Genomic DNA, 16,767 nt, shown 5'->3' with positions numbered 1-16,767 from the left:
AAAAAGTCAATAGTGATTGATATTCATTATTTTAGGTCTGTAAAGGCAAAAATTTTCAGTTAACTGTTGTGGCATTTAAAACTATTGCATATATGTACATTATATATTACATATATATGAGAGTGTTGAAAGTATATATTATATATAAAATATACCTATATTATATATAATGTATTATATATACACATATATAGATATATATGTATAATGGACTCTTCCATTCTAGTCAACCTTCCCATTCATTAATTATAATTAGAATATAGTGATAATGTTTTAGAACATTTTTATGCCTTATGATAATGTTTAGGGCATTTTTAATTTGGCCCATTAGATTAAGATTCTTTAATTTTTTTCCTTTGATATTCCACCTTTATTACTTATATAGATATATAAGTTGTATATAGATATAATCTATGTACATTTAAATATATATTGAACATATACTATATGTGTGTGTGTGTGTGTGTGTGTGTGTGTGCATGTGTGTGTTTGTGTGAGTGTGTATCTCCAAAAATTTCTCTTCAATCACTTGGAAACTGATAGTACCTTTTTCTCATGTTCATTGCTTCTAATCAACTACAACTATATAAGTAAATTGACCATAATAAAGTTGAATTTTATTTTCCTTTTTAAAAATCAAATGAAATCAAATTTTAGAGAGAGCACAAATGGGGGGAGAGGGGCAGAGAGGGAGAGAGAAAGACTCCTAAACAGTCTCCATGCCCAGTGTGGAGCCCAACTTGGGGATGGATCCCATGACTCTAGGATCATGTCCTGAGCTGAAGTCAAGAGTTGGACGCTCAACTGACCGAGCCACATAGGTGCTCCTTACTTTTTAATGTTAAAAAATTACTCTGGGAATTCATAAAAATTCCAATCTAGGAAAGACATTATTATATGATAAGAAATTATGTGTTAACTATGTTATTAGTAAGTTTTTCTCTCTCAATATCTAAAAGATTAAATTCTTCTGGAATATTGTTGAATACCGAAGGGAAATTTGACAGTGGTCTCAGGAGAGGTAACCCGAAATTTAGATATAAATTTAAATCACCTTCCATCAGAAAAACCTCAGAATGTGTAGCTAAAACAAAAAAAGAATTTTATCTAGAGATTGATTTCCAGAATGGAAACATGGAACCAGATTTTCTGGTCCACTCTTGACTTTACCTATGTTAAGATAAGGGGCTACTTATTTATATGGTGCTAGAAAATGTGGGTTTATAGAATATTCTCGTGTCAAAAAGAAATCATAGTTTCTATTAGAAAGAGACTACTAAAAATAACTCTGTAACCTAAGGGCTTGACTTTATTCCTGAGAATTCTTGACTTTCTGACTTTCCCAGAATTTAGCAATTCCCTTTTCTGGCTTTCCTCCTTGTACTGGGCAACACTTCAGCAAATAACCTTCAGAAACCTATTCTCAACATCCTCCCTCAACATCCAGATCCAAAAGCATAAGTCCCCAAACCTGTCTTCTCAGCTGGAGTTTTAGTTCCAGGACTTTTATTTCTTCTTTAGAAGATGTGGGTTTATTCAAGTGATAATCACTATCAAAGTACATGACACTAGTTAAATTTGTTTCGTAAGAAATTAAATATAAATGAAATCCAAAGGGAAATTTTAAATACAAGCAAGGATTTTTTTTCCTTTTTTTTTTTTTTAACATTTATTTATTTTTGGGACAGAGAGAGACAGAGCATGAACGGGGGAGGGTCAGAGAGAGAGGGAGACACAGAATCGGAAACAGGTTCCAGGCTCTGAGCCATCAGCCCAGAGCCTGACGCGGGGCTCGAACTCACGGACCGTGAGATCGTGACCTGGCTGAAGTCGGACGCTTAACCGACTGCGCCACCCAAGCGCCCCAATACAAGCAAGGATTTTAAAAAGCAATGTAAGATGAGCACTTGTGTATCTAGCACCCAATTTACAAAAAATCAAAAACGAAAAACCAAAAACCATTCCCTTGAGGTCACAGGTGTTCCTCTCTGAGTCTTTATCCGGCTTCTTTCACCCCTTAGAACATAACGACCATCTTGACTTTGAGATTCATTATTCCCTTGTGTTTCTATATGGCTTAATTTTATTCTTGTGTCCCAAACAATATATTGTTTAGGTTACGAATTTTTAAGTTTATGTGATTCAGTGGCATCATACTGTATATATTACTGTTTTTGCCATCCAAAATTATTTTACTAAGATCTGTTCATGTGATTGTATTTAGCTACAATCTGTTTATTTTCTCTGCTGTATCGGATTCCATTTGCAACCATTTATTTTTCAGATTCTACTGTCAATGGGTACATGACATTTTGACAGGTAATTTCTTTTGTGCCCACTTTCATAATCAGGACTTTCTTATTTTCATTTATTTCATATCCACAAACACTAAGTCACTGAATTTTGAGCATTTTAAAATCGTCACTTAACTTCCCTCTCTAATATAATATACTCCCTGATTCCTTTCTGTCCTGAGCATGCTTCTGTTCCAGGCATATGCTTGACTCACCTCACCAGATACTGCTGCGAGTGATGCTGTAGGAGAAGATTGAGGCTAAGGGAAAGAATGGTAGTTGGGAATGACTTTGGGCAATCTATTGATAATAATAACTTTTAAAAGAGTAAAATTTCATCTTTATCAAAATGTTCTGCTTTTCCAGTTTCACCACATAGTATTTTTAAATAAATGAAATGCCTCGGTGATAAGCCATTTCAATTCACTTTGTCTGACACCCTTTCTGTAGATAAACACACAAAACTTAGATGTTACCATATAATTTCCTACGTAATTTCCCGTGGGTTGATTTGCCTGGCTGGGAATACCTGGGTTTTGTTCTCTGTATCACTTCTATTTAATGGGGAAAATTGCTGTTGCCACCAAAAGAGAAGGACAATCAGTGGCCTTTGCCTTCTCTTATTTTCAATGATTTTGTAAGAATGGAGTTAATTCCCCTAGGATGATAACATTTTATAAAATGTGTAAGAGCCTACTGTGAATCAGGGAGATGCAATGCTGTCTTGGGAGGAAATGGAAGGAAATTTATATGGGAGATTACAAAAGGGGTTGAGATTTTAGCCAAAAAAAAAAAAACCCAAAAAAACTGACGAAATAACCTCACAGGAGAGATAGCATGGTTCATATCATAAGATCTTATTAGGAATTTATGTTTCTTCCTTAGTGGTTGATTTACTGCATTATATATGCCAGAAAACAATGCCACGAAACTTAACATGAAAATGCCTTACACTGCACACGGAGTAATTTTAATTAACACTTATATGCTGCTTATATTTAAAAAGCACAAGCCAAAGCTTGTGTAAGGGACTGAAAGGTTGTCACACCCTATTCTGTGAATCTGCACAACTGTCCCTTTATACCGTGTGGGCTTCATTTCTGCAGATCTTCATAACGCATTCTAAGAAAATGAACAAGAAAACATTCTGATGATTCCCAGGAGAAACACCAGCCTTCCTTATCCACCCACTTGTGATATCTTCTCATTACAGTATTCCTTCTGTTAAATTGTAATACCTTAAAATGAAAAGCAAGAAGCTTTTGTCCTTGTTTCTGTGACATACTGGTAGGTTTCTCTTTCTTTGTCAATAAACTTAGAATGTGGTATTGGCAAAGTATAGACTTGAAAACATAGAGAATGTGCCAACTTCTCATAAATGCAGGCCTTAAAATGAATGAATATTCAGACAGGAGTACAATCTATGTTTGTTAAGCTTGCACAGAAGTAGGCAGTGGGGCTTAGTCACATTCTCAGGAGGGAACGAATGCTGAAATAGGAAGGGGACATTTATTATGGCTGAAATACCTTTGGCTGGGCCAGCAGGCCTGAGCAAGAATGCAGAGGGACAATATGGCACAAACTAGATTGATAGATATGTGGCTAAACAAATGTCTTGGCTCTATAGCTATGCTACTCTACCAGCTGGGCTACATTGACCTTGGGTTAATAATAACCTTTTCCTTCCATTTCCTCATCTGAAAAATGCTGAGAGCTATACCTGACCTATCTACTTCACAAGATTATTATAATCCTTGATTAGAAAAATAGATGTGAAAGATTTGTGAACTTGTAAATGTCCTATTCATTAAAAAAACAACAACAATATTATTTGTGTTCATTTAATCTTCACATGACAGAAAGTATGGTCCGGAATATTTTCAGATGGAAATGAAGCTCAGAAAGTCTATGATTTTTCAAATCTCACATGTAGTAACACTACTGATGTACTTGGGGTTTCATTCTAGGCTATTTCCTTTGGCTTCTGTTTTGAAGACGTTTAAAAACAGAGTGGAGTGTTTTGAGGAAGGGGATTGACTGATGACTATATATCAGGTAGAACTCTGTTTTGGCTGCCAGTGACAGAAATCCAAAATTAAGTAGTTTGGGATTAAAAATAAAAGGAAATATGTATGTTTGTACAACTGGGTGTTCAGCTTTGCAGATGGCTCTAGCAATTCCCATCTCCTGGTGTTTAAGCCGTGGTATAGGCTCCTCCCATATTGCTGCAGGGTTGGTCTTTATGACAAATAGGTGACAGCAGATGTGATGGTATCTTCCCCTAAAGATAAATCATAAAGGACATTGTAGCTTTTACCTTGTTCTCTCTTGGATTTGCTCATGCCAGGGTAAACTGTCATGTCATGAGGACACCCACACTGTTCTATGGAGCAATCCATGTGATGAGGAACTGAGGCCTTCTGAAAAAAGTCTGAGGAATTCTAGCCAACTCCATGTGATTGAGTGAGCACCTTAAAAAGGATCTTCCAGCCTTACTTAGTCGAACCTTCGGATGATGTTCTACTCAGCTGACATCTTGTCTGGAATCTCAAGAGAGACCAAAGTTATCCATCTAATCTACTCCTGGATTCCTGACTCTGAGCAGCTCTGTAATATCAATATCTTAAATGTCTGCCATTTAAATTGCAATATCTTGGGCTAATTTATTATGGAGAAATCGATTCCTAATAACACAAATGACAAATCCAACGGTGGAATTTGCTTAAGCACCTATGGATGCATATACTCAAAGCTGTGGTCAGAATTTCATTTCACTTCATCTCCTGGCTCTACATTTCTCCATGTTTCTTTTATTCTCAGACTCACCTCTGTGTGGTAAAAATGATGACCACTGTCTCAAATTAAACTTATAGTTTTTAATTTTAGAAGACAAGTCATATCCTCTCTTTCCTACCCCTTTGATAAATATCTCATACAGTGAATAGTAACCTGTGAACTGAGAACAATGCTATTTGGGACACATACTAACAATCACTTTGGGCAGAGAGATGGGTGCTTTGATTGGCCCAGTCTATGTCCTGGGTGAGATCCACCACCATTGAGGAAAAGATACCTCTTTAATGGACAGTCCCACTGGAATCATACTAAATACAGATGGGGCAGTTCCCCAAAGAAAGGGGTACTGGCTGGTCAAACAATATACATTCATCACAGGATAGGCATCACTCCACAGGGAAGGAAGTGTAGTTACTCTGTTGTTCCTTACACTTTTATTAGGATAAGAAAAATATCAGAAAGGACAGCTATTCGTCAGATTGCAGAGACTGAAGGACAGTATTATTATTTTTCTCTAAAGGATTGCTTAGTATGTGCTACTGGGAAAGAAAAGACAACACCTTTTTTTTTTTTTTTTGATGAAGACATCTGCAATGCTTTCTTTGTTAGAGTATTAAAAATTACTTTGTAAACAAGTTTCACAGGTTGGCGGACAATGGAATCACCTCTATGTAGAGATGCAACAGTGGAATACTTTATTTGGATAAAAAAGTGTTCCTTGAGTACCTTGTAGTATTCCCTTTCCTCTGTGCTCAACACACCCCAGAGCAGAGTTTGACTGAAATCTGGGAGCCTCATGACTCCGGGTGATAATTTGTGTCCCCATGCCCTGCTCTGTCTCTACTACAACATTATCTGAGATTACTATTACAGAATCACTTAAGCAAATACATCCCTCAAAGAAGAGCCTATAATTAGAAGTGGGAATGCACTCACTGTTTTTTTTTTTTTTAATGCGTATTTATTTTTTGAGAGAGAGAGAGAGAGAGAGAGAGAGAGAGAGAGAATGTGAGCGGGGGAGGGGCAGAGAGAGAGGGAGACACAGAATCCAAAGCAGGCTCCAGGCTCTGAGCTGTCAGCACAGAGCCCCACTCGGGGCTCAACCCATGAACCCTGAGATCATGACCTGAGTTAGTCAGACGTTTAACCGACTGGGCCACCCAGGTGCCCCATCACTCACTTTTAAAAGCTCCTCAGAAAAGGGGTTCCTGGTCATGAACTTCGGCTCAGGTCATGAACTTGAGGTTCGTGGGTTCGAGCCCTGCATTGGGCTCTGTGTCGACACTTCAGAGCCTGGAGCCTGCTTTGGATTCGGTGTGTCCCTCTCTCTCTGCCCCTCCCCCACTCACTCTCTATCTCTCTCAAAAATAAGTAAACATCAAAAAATTAAAAAAAAAATCCGTGGAAATAATTCCATCATCCCTGGCATCCCTGTTTACCACAGTCACTACTAGAAATTCCGTTCTCCCTGGAGTTTAATACCTCTGTACATAAGATTGGACACTCCTTTGTGTCAGTCTGACACATCCATCTATTAACAAAATATCATAAGCGTCTATCATTTAAGCTGCGCTATTACCTTACTTTGCTTTAGTTACAGTGTCTTCTTGGTGTTTCCCATGCACCGTGCTAAAAATTCTCATCTCAAGTGCTTTATACCTGCTATTTTGTTGATTTGAAATACTCTTTTTCCACATTGCACAGTCTCAATACCATACTGTATTCACGTGTCTACTCAATTATTACCTCAGATAGAACTTGCTTAGCCATCCTGACTAAAAAAGCTCCCATATCCATTGTTCTGCTTATGATACAATATGACTTGGTAGGTATAAATAAAAGAAATTAAAAGATAATGATTACATATAACAATATATAACATAACTGGAACGAATGGCTACCTTGAAAAATGCATAGAGCCAATGTCTATGTTAAAATACCTTAAAGAAAAATCACAGGCTTAAAGAAGACCATAGAGGTCAGTCTGGAGAGCAGAGAAGGTTGGAGGGTAAGCCTGAGGAGGCAGTGAATATCTATAACATGAAAAATTTTCAATGTCAAGTCCCAGGGAATTCCATTAGACCTTAAGTGACTGTATTGATGTTCTATAAATAGATTAGACTCAATAAAATGAGTCAGCAGAGTCCCTAATAACATAAACCATGAGAATTTGCACATTGCAATTCATTCCTCCTCAGTGCAAATATATAAAACTCTTACGGAAAAAGAAAGAAAAAAAGAATAATGGCTGTGCCAAATTTACCTACAACAATGAAGTAAGATAAAATACTCTTCTCATAAGGAAAAAATATTATATGGTGGTGGGAAATTATATGAAAGAGGTTTCAGAACCTAAAGGGAGATTTTCTGATAACCTTATTATAATAATATATTTATCCATCATCCTACCGTTGAAAGTTTGCTTATTTTCTGTTTATATTAAAATAATTCTGCAATAAATATAATTTTATAAGTACTTTTTTATACATATGAAGGTAGTTCTGGAAAAGTGATTCCTAAAAGTGAAATTATTGAATCAAAGCATATACAAATTACCCTGTGAAAAGGTTTATATCAATTTAAATCAATATCAGAAAGTATATAATAGTGTATTTCTAATAGATTCTCCTTTAACAACACTGGAATTGTAATTCAATATTTCCCCCAATAATATTTGGGAAAAATGGCATCTTACTGCTATTTTAATTTGCATTTCTTTGATTACTACTAAGGGCAATTATCTATTCATATATTTGTCATTTGCTCTGTGACTTGTCTGCTCACATTTTTTGCCCATTTTTTTCTTTTTGTGTATTTCTTCTTTGGGATTCCTAAGGTCGTTATCTATTATGGGCAACGATCTTTTGTCTGTTTTATAAGCTACAATTTTCTTCCATATATTTCTTATCTTTTAACCTTTTTTATACAGTCATTTATCATTGGAATTTTAAATAAACTGTCACCTAATATTTCCCATCTCAGTAACATAAACTTCCACTGTTAACTGAAGCCAAATACCTCAATGCCATTGTTGATTCCTCTTTTAATATTCCATCTCTCACCAGAAACTCTTGTTGGCTTGACCTTTATATCTTTCCCCAAATTAATCTTTTCTTGCTGCCATCACCTCTTCCATCCTTTCTGTAGACATCATCCTTTTCTGTCTAGACTACTGGTATCCCTGCTTATGCTCTTTCCCTCATGCAGTCCATTTTCCACAGCTCAGCCAAGGTGAGACATTTATTTTTGTTACTTTTAACTATAAAACACTAAATAAAATATTATAGAATTCATATTTTTATGTGTACTGTATGTACATTTTATAGAACAATAATAAATTAAACACACATATATCCACCAACTAGCCTAAGAAATAAAATATTAGCAACATATTTGAAGGCTTCTGTGTGTCCCTCTTGTCTACATCACCTTTTGTCCTCCAGAAACAACCACTATTCTGAATTTTGTGTCAATAATTCTCTCACTTTCTTAAAGGTTTTGCCACATATATATGCACTGCTAAACAATATGTTTCTTATTTGTCTGATATTATACTTGTTTATTTGAAATGATACTGTGAGGTTCTTTAATATTGGTATATATAGCTGTAAATTATTATTTAAATTTTTTTTAATGTTTATTTATTCTTGAGAGAGAGAGAGAGAGCACTTGCAGGGGAGAGGTAGAGAGAGATGGAGACAGTCTGACACTGTGCTCGAACTCACAAACATGAGATCATGACCCGAGCAGAAGTCGGACGCTTTAATAGACTGAGCCACCCAGGTGTGTCCCTACAAATTATTCTTTAACTGCTATTTATTATTCCCCTGTAAGAACATGCCACAATCCATCTATACATTGTGTCAATGGACACTTTGCTTTTTTTATTCATTCATTTATCCATCCATCCATCCATCCATCCATTTGTATCTTTTGTTAGAAACAATTATTCCATAAGTATACTTTTACATACCTCTTGATATACATAATAAGAGTTTCTCTAAGGTAGATGATTATGGGGGGAAATATTCAGTCAGTAGACATGTAATCATCAGCTTATATAATTTCTTGAGTATGTCATATTTTCCCTCCTAATTTTCAATGCCATCTCCATCATTTGGCAAACATGTCTGGGTTCTCTACTTGGTTTTTTTTGTTTCAGTTGTCTTTTCCTGTGCCAGAAACAGTGTATCTTAATTATTATAGCTTCCTAATAGTTTTGAAAACTTGGATATGTGATAAGTATGTCTCCTATTCTGGTTGTTCTTTCTAGGGTCTTGGCTAATCTTGGCTCTTCATTCTTCCACATAAACTTTAGAATCAGCTTGTCATGTACCATGAAAAAACCCATTTGTTTTTTTTTTTGTTGTTGTTGAAATGACATTGAATGTTGACTTACTATCCATAAAATGTTATATTTCTCCCTTTAGGCCTTTTAAAATAAATTTTGTATTATTCTTCACAAAATTTTGTAATCTTTTGGTAGACTTATTCCTAGAATATTGTATTTTCTAATCTTCCTGGTTCATAAAATTTAACTGTCCTTTTACATAATCTTATACTCAGCAAATATTACTGTCTTATTAAATCCAATAATTTGCCTTTTAATATTTTGAGGGTTTTCTACACAGAAAATCATATTACTTACAAATAATGATAGATCTTTATTTCCAAAGTTTGTATCTTTTTTCATAGTTGCACTATGAAACTCTGATAGGGGACCATAGTTTGTAATGATGGGAGACCTAGTTTTAAAGGAAATGTTTTCAATTTTTAATTTTGAAATATGGTAAATATGCTGTTTTTCTAGATAACATCAGAAAAAGGAAGTTTCTTATTTTCCTATTCTCTAAAACTTTATTTTCATCTTACATTATAAACATATTTGAATTTTAATGATGTTTTCCTACATTTATCGAGATGATCATTTATTTTCCCCCTTTATTAATATGGCAAAAAATTATTTGACTTCTTACTCTTTTATTGTTGGGATGAAACAAACATGTTAATTATTTTGTAAATATATCTTTGATTTTAAGATTTATTTCTATTTTTTACATCTGGAGTCATGAGAAATTTTGATCTGTAGTAGCTCTTTCTCATACTGTCCTTATTTGCTTTTGGAATTAAGATGATACCTTCTCCTTCTCCTCCTCCTCCTCCTTCTCCTCCTCCTCCTCCTCCTCCTCCTCTTCCCCCTTCCCCTTCCCCTCACCCCTCCTCCCCCTCCTTCCCCTCCCCATTTTTCCCCTCCCCTTCTCCTCCTCCTTCTTTTTGTGCCAGTTTCTTGAAATGAGTCCAGGAGTATTCCCTCTAATGAATCAGAGTATTCCTTCTTCTAACTTCATTAGATTTTATGTAAATTAGAATAATCTACTTCTCAAAGAATTGGTAGAACTTGACTATAAAATTATTTAGTCTGATGTTTTCCTTGTGGAGAGATTTTTAACTGATTCAGTTTCTTACTAAGACAATTCTATTTTTGTTTTAAGACAATATTGTAAATTATATTTAAGGTGAATTTCTTCTTTTCACCTAAATTTTCAAATGTATTGACTTAAAATTTTTCATGGTACTCTTGTTATGTTTTAATGTCTCTTAATGTATATGTATATATATGTGTGTGTGTATATATATATATATATACATATATATATGTATATATATATATGTGTTCTTGTTCCTACATTTTATTTGTCCTTGTTATTTATATTTATACAATCATACCAATGGCATTATAATTTTTATAATACAGTCAATGCTTGATAACTTTATTGCCTGAGTTGCCATTTTCCTTTGTTCATCATTTTTGTTTAATCCTGGACATTTTTTCTTGATCATTTTCTTTCTTTCTTAAGTAGATGCCTTAGAACCCCTTTTTGTGAACCAGTTATAGTAAACTATCTTTTTGGGGGTTTTGAAAATATCTATATTTCAATTTTACTGTTGAAAGATTGTTTACCAAATACAAAATTCTAGTTTGACAATTAGTTTCTCTCATATCTTGAAATAACATTTTTCTAAATTTTGTTGTAGCTATTTGTAACTGGGGGCACCTGAGTGCCTCAGTTGGTTGAGCGTCTGACTTTGGCTCAGGTCATGATCTCAGGGTTCCTGAGTTTGAGCCCCACATCAGGCTTATTGTTGTCAGTCTGTCAGCACAGAGCCCACTTTGGATCCTCTGTCCCCGGCTCTCTGCTTCTCCCCTGCTTGTGCTCTCCCCAAAATAAAGAAATATTTTTAAAAATTGGTAGCTGTTTTTGATACCTTCTCTTTGTCTTTTGTTTTGCATTTTCATTATGACTTAACTTGGTGTGGATTTCTTTGAGATTTCCCTTGCTTAGGTTTCATTCAAGTTTCTGAATTTGCAAATTACACTCTTCCTTCAGTTTTGGAAAATTCTCAATTACTATTTCTTTCCATTATCTCCTTCTGGCATTCCAATAAGTCTTACATTAGACCTCCTCATTCTTCTTTCACATTTTCTATTTGTTTATCTTTTTGTTGCCTGCATTGTAATTTTGCTGGATCTATTTTGCAATTTATTTCCAGTTCTTTGTATTCTGTGTTAACCCATAACATTACTTTTATTTGTATATTTGTGTCTCATAGTTGTATTTGTTTTGTTTTGTTTTCAAATCTACCTGTCAATTTTGATAGATTTTTCTTCCTTCATCATGCATTTAATCCTCTCCTGTATTTGTTGGTACACATCATTTTTTTTTATATTTAGTACTGGATAATTCTAATATCTTCTTTCTATTTTGGGCAGATTCTGTAGTTTGTGTGCTTTTGTTGTTGATGATGATGATTTTAATATCAGCCTATCTCCTTATATCACTACTAAATTTTTCTTCCGAGTCCACACTTCTCCAATCTTTGTGGCAATTCTTTGGCTACTTCCCCATCTCACTTCCTACAATTTTTACCCTTTGTTGCTACTTCAGCCCCATGGACACTGATTTTCCTCTAACATACTAATCTCATACCAGCCTTGTGACATTTTTATCTACTCTCTCTTGAATTTGAATGCTTTCCATCCAAATCATGACTTGGTTGCTCAATTAATTCAGACATCTATTCAGCATGCAAATATCACCTCATAGAAGCTTTTCTTATTTATCCAATATAGTATAGCATTCTCTACCATTGTTCTCTTATTCTGCTTTAATTTTCTTTATTGTATTTATCTCCACCTGACGTGTATACATATATAGAGAGAGAGTGTAAGTTTTGTTGAGGCAACACTGAATTCCTAGTATGGATTCCTAGCACAAAGTGATCATTCAATAAGTATTTGTTGAATTAATTAGTTGATACTTTCAACTCTGTTAGTTTTATCTTTTGTGGATTCTTTGTGTCTTACGTGAAGTTTATATAAATAACGTTCTGTATTTTCTCCTATTTATTTTCTAGTTTTATTTAGCTTCCATTTACTGAGTTGTTACTATGAGTTAAACAGGTACATGCACTATGTGTATCTGAAAATTAACCCTGAGATGTGGATTACTATCAATTCTTCACAGATGAGAAATGTAAAGCTCAGGGGAATGAATAAAGTCTCTGAGGTCATGCATAGCCAGTATGAGTTAAAATAAGAATCAGTACCAGTCCAAATTATATTTTTCTCACCCCAAAGCTACACTCTTTACCAAACCAGTGCAGTTTATGTATCATACCCTTGAATTTACTGTAGTGATCAATTCATACAAATGAAAAATTTGGGGGTGCCCGGGTGGCTCAGTTGGTTAAGCATCCAACTCTTGATTTTGGCTCAGGTCATGATCTCAGGGTTTATGGATTTGAGCCCTGTGTTGGGCTCCATGCTGACAGCACAGAACCTGCTTGGGATTCTCTCTCTCCCTCTGTCTTTGCCCCTACTCTGCTCTTTCTCTCTCTCTCAAAATAAATAAATAAACTTCAAAATAAGAGAAAAAATGCAAAATCTGGTGAATTCCAAAGGAAGCCTGGAATTGTGTTAATTTAACAAAAAAATCAGCTACTGATAGAAGCAACAACATTGATGAATCTAAAATTATGCTAAGTTAAAAAAGACAGACAAAAAAGACTGCATAACAAATGTTTCCATTTGCATGGAATTCTAAAACAAGCAGAACTGTTCTAACAACAGCAAAAAGCACATGGGTGGTTGCCTGAGCCCAGCAGGTGGAGTGGAGATGGGCTGAAAATAGGCCTGAGGAAATGCTCAGGTGAGAGGGAAATGCTCTATATCTTCTTATGATGGTCACAGAGCTGCCCACATTTTCAAAACTCATAGAAATATACAATTAAAACAGAGATGAGATATGGCACATAAATTATACCTCAACAAAGTTGCTTTAAAAATAAAAATTTAGGGGCGCCTGGGTGGCGCAGTCGGTTAAGCGTCCGACTTCAGCCAGGTCACGATCTCGCGGTCCGCGGTCTGGGAGTTCGAGCCCCGCGTCAGGCTCTGGGCTGATGGCTCAGAACCTGGAGCCTGTTTCCGATCTGTGTCTCCCTCTCTCTCTGCCCCTCCCCCGTTCATGCTCTGTCTCTCTCTGTCCCAAAAATAAATAAATGTTGAAAAAAAAAAAAATTAAAAAAAAAAAAAAATAAAAAAAAAAAATAAAAATTTAGACCAAATATTCCAGAATTGTGGAACCCTCTTCTTATTAAAGGCAACATTTTATATTATATAAATATCAGACCTTGGAGATCAGCAGGGTGGGAATCAGAAATGCTGATTTCATCGTTGAATGCATATTCAGCAGTTCTCCTAGTTCCTCTGGCTTCTATTGTATTATCCACAAAACAAAAGGGCTGTCTCACAATTTCCAGAGTTCCTGTTGGCTCTGCTATATTTAGATAGAATTCTGTTAGAAATTACATTGTTTTGTACTCCAAGTGCTTCTGGAGAGTTGTTTGATTCCTGATCTCGATTCCATAATTAATCAAGCAACATTAGTCAGTTCACTGTCCAGAGGCAGGAGCAGACGTAAGAACATGTGGAGGTGCCCATAATCTACAGAGTAGGCCACTTGGATTTTACTAGTGTTTTGCATGCTTTTTGTATATAGATATTCAGAGCGTAGAGTGAACTAAATGCATTATGCATTGCACTTATGAAGGCAATAAAAAATTAGCTATCCTGAGTATAGTTTTAATTATAGTACATATCTCCAAAAGTCATGCAGATATGGTAAATAATTATAAAATGAAAGCAAGTAAGTGTCTGTATAGACTTAGATCCTTAAGGTAAGGAGAGTCTACAAGTCAACTAATACAGCCTTTGTACACCATCTTGTGCTTGGCAGGGACAAGGGGAGAAGAAATTTATCATCCATGACTTTCAGGAACTTATCATATAGTAAGGAGAGGAGAGAGGTCATGTTTCTAATATGTCATGCTGGAATAGGTATAATAGTAGAGGTAGAAAAAGGTCCTAAGGGGGGCGCCTGGGTGGCGCAGTCGGTTAAGTGTCCGACTTCAGCTAGGTCATGATCTCGCGGTCCGGGAGTTCGAGCCCCGCGTCAGGCTCTGGGCTGATGGCTCAGAGCCTGGAGCCTGTTTCCGATTCTGTGTCTCCCTCTCTCTCTGCCCCTCCCCCATTCATGCTCTGTCTCTCTCTGTCCCAAAAATAAATAAACGTTGAAAAAAAAATTAAAAAAAAAAAAGAAAAAGAAAAAGGTCCTAAGGGAGTATAAGGAGGACAAATGATTCTGAGTAGGACATCTGGGAAACTCTAAAATATCCATTATTTACACTGGACCTGGAAGAATGAGGAAGGCTTTCAAAAAAGACTATAGGAAGGAGGGAAGGTTATTTCAGCATAGCACTGATCTTGAGGCTCAGCGGCCTGCTGGAGAGGAAACTGATGAGTTTGAAGCAGCTTGGGTCATGATCTCCACACTCCTCTGCTGGGCTCTAAAAGAGCATTGCAAAAACAAGCACAGGATTCCTGACCAGGAATCTTATGTGCGTTTAGGATATGGGTCTTGTGTAAGCATTTTTATTTTAGTTTTAGAATATATTAACCATCTCCTAATTGTAATTTCCTAATTCAATTATAAGGAGAAATGAATGTATTTCAGCAGCTACACAACTGCCCTACCACACTGGGAGACATTTGCAGCTACATTCATCCTTATTGACACAATTACTTTGTATGTGTTTAGGTTTTAGTCTGCAGCAATCTGGGAGAAACACCATGCAACTGTCAGTATTCCCTGAGACTGAGGTGATTAGAATGAATCCTTGCCAAGGTGTGCATTGAATTGGAGGTTAGCATGGAGAAAGGGGAACGGGCAAGGATTGATGTTTTTTTGTTGTAATTCACATACAAGCATTATTTCAGGTCACTGATAATTTAAATTTCTTAAAAAAATGTTTATATTTATTTTTGAGACAGACATAGAGCATGAGTGGGGAGGGGCAGAGAGCAAGGGAGTCAGAATCTGAAGCAGGCTCCAGGCTCCGAGCTGTCAGCACAGAGCCTGATGCAGGGCTTGAACTCGTCAATTGTGAGATCATGACCTGAGCAGAAGTCGGGCGCTCAACTAACTGAACCACCCAGGTGCCCCTGTCACTGATAATTTTAAAAATGATTTTTACTTTTGAGAGATTCCTTTCTCATCCTTTGGCTTCTAAGAGGTGTGTCAATGGAACTCTGTCATGAAACAGTTCTTAATCAGCCTTGTAGTTTTAGCTGATGATCACTGTGTGTGTTTTTCTGAAGCAGCCCACCTCGTTGGCAATCACCAGGCAGCGTAATGTGAAAATGTGCTTGCTTTCAGGGGTGGCATGCTCACATGCAACCCTTTACCCTTTTGCTTCCTGGCTGTGTTCCTGGGTAGTCATATAATTTCCATTTACACATGGGTAAGAGGAGGCTAATCATTCATCCTTCTACACACGGTTGTAAGAGTTAATTGTGCACGTTAATGTGAGCAATCTAATAGTCCCTGATTCCTAGCAGGATGTCATTTACTCCCCACAGCAGTGTCCTTCTGGTACCTGTTCCCATAGGTGCTTTCACTCAGCCACACCTTGCCCCAGTGAAGCCTTGGTCACTGAGCCTTTTTCTGTTCCTTGAAAATGCCTTTTCCCCCCTCCCCCCAACCCAAACTCCTTCAGGTGTTGCAAATACCTATCTTCCTGAAACTCTCCTCTTCATAGCACTTGTCTCTGTTGGAGACTTCTATTTATTGGTGTGATTATGGGTTCGCAAACTGTGAGGTTGGGAATCAAGTCTGTCTTCCTCTTCATCGTGTTCCAAGTCTCTACATCTTGCCTGGCATTCAGGCGTATCGGAAAATAGTCGTTGAATTTATAATTGAGTAAAGTGGAAAAACAGAGCCCTCAAATCCTAATATAAGGCACTTCCAAACAAGTGTGGAGAATATCAGTACTGCTGCATAGATGGGGTATTGGAATCAGATAAAGCTGAGTTCTGCTCTGACAGTGAATTAACCAGGTTATCTTTAAGCAACTCAGCCTTTTAAGCTCAGTTTCTTTTTTTTTTTTTTTAATTTTTTTTTCAACGTTTATTTATTTTTGGGACAGAGAGAGACAGAGCATGAACGGGGGAGGGGCAGAGAGAGAGGGAGACACAGAATCGGAAACAGGCTCCAGGCTCTGAGCCATCAGCCCAGAGCCCGACACGGGGCTCGAACTCACGGACCGCGAGATCGTGACC

At 36.5% G+C, this 16,767-nt stretch overlaps 1 long non-coding RNA gene across 2 annotated transcripts in view; it reads left to right on the top strand.

The window, feature by feature from the left end:
• Positions 1 to 16,767, top strand: part of LOC123608745 — a 149,419-nt gene that overhangs the window by 114,166 nt on the left and 18,486 nt on the right. The gene's annotated exons all lie outside the window — the stretch shown is intronic.

The sequence above is a fragment of the Leopardus geoffroyi genome, chromosome B2 (genome assembly GCF_018350155.1).
Source record: "Leopardus geoffroyi isolate Oge1 chromosome B2, O.geoffroyi_Oge1_pat1.0, whole genome shotgun sequence".
NCBI classification, from domain to species: Eukaryota; Metazoa; Chordata; class Mammalia; order Carnivora; family Felidae; genus Leopardus; species Leopardus geoffroyi.
Note: the sequence above shows the minus strand (reverse complement) of the source record. Positions and strands in the feature narration are given on the sequence as shown.